Source organism: Myotis brandtii, unplaced genomic scaffold (assembly GCF_000412655.1).
Source record: "Myotis brandtii unplaced genomic scaffold, ASM41265v1 scaffold29, whole genome shotgun sequence".
Taxonomy (NCBI): Eukaryota; Metazoa; Chordata; class Mammalia; order Chiroptera; family Vespertilionidae; genus Myotis; species Myotis brandtii.
The window spans coordinates 473,278-473,572 of record NW_005361075.1 but is presented as its reverse complement, the minus strand read 5'-3'; positions in this window follow the sequence as shown (position 1 = coordinate 473,572).

Below are 295 nucleotides of genomic sequence, written 5' to 3'. Positions count from 1 at the left end.
GCCTGCGTGTTGGGGGAAAGGAGGAACAGGGCATCTGGGTGTCCCTGGGCGAGTGAGGAGAGTGGAAGGACTGGGGGTACCCTTCTCCCCACCTCCGCCCGCCTCCCTCCGGTACCCAGGCCCGTAGAGCTACTGAAAGTTACAAATTGCTTCCATTATTAGCTCATCCCGGGCGGCCTGGTCATTGGCCAGCCTCGGACCACGTGGTCCCTCGTACCAATCGATCGACTTTCTAGTTGCAATTCTCTGTCTGTCCCTTGGCTCTGAGCAGAGAAGGGGGGCGGGGGGAGTGGTG